Here is a 533-nt window from a genome sequence, read left to right on the forward strand (position 1 = left end):
ATTATGTACTCAGAGGTCTTGTTTATTTTTTGTTTTGTTTTGTAGTGTCTGGAAATATCTCAGATGTGAGACTCAGTGAGATGGTAATATAAGTTCAGACTTATAAATTGAAAAAATAAGTAGGTTTGTTGGATTTCTATTAAAGAAAAATATTTTCAAGACTGTGTTAGACACATCAAGTAAAGAACATACATATGAAGTGAAGAACTTTGTTCTTATATCAGAAAGTTCATACTCAGAAAACATAAACCTGAGTAACTGATCCCTGTGAAATGTAGCAAATGAAACACATTTAGGTTCAGACACTTCATAGTAAAAGATTTTGATCCATTTTATAAGCAGGAATTAATATTTATTCAACATATGTCAGGTGCTATCTTAAACACTCATTGAACAAGTAATATCAATGCCACTGCAGATTCTAAGGACCATATGACAGTCTGTTTAAGGAAGGTTATTCTATAGATTCTATACCATAAAAGAATTTCAGAAGGTATCATTCCTACATAAATGTCTCCCTTTTGTCCATCAAC

This window comes from Myotis nattereri, assembly GCF_964212035.1.
Source record: "Myotis nattereri genome assembly, chromosome: 1".
In the NCBI taxonomy this organism is placed as follows: Eukaryota; Metazoa; Chordata; class Mammalia; order Chiroptera; family Vespertilionidae; genus Myotis; species Myotis nattereri.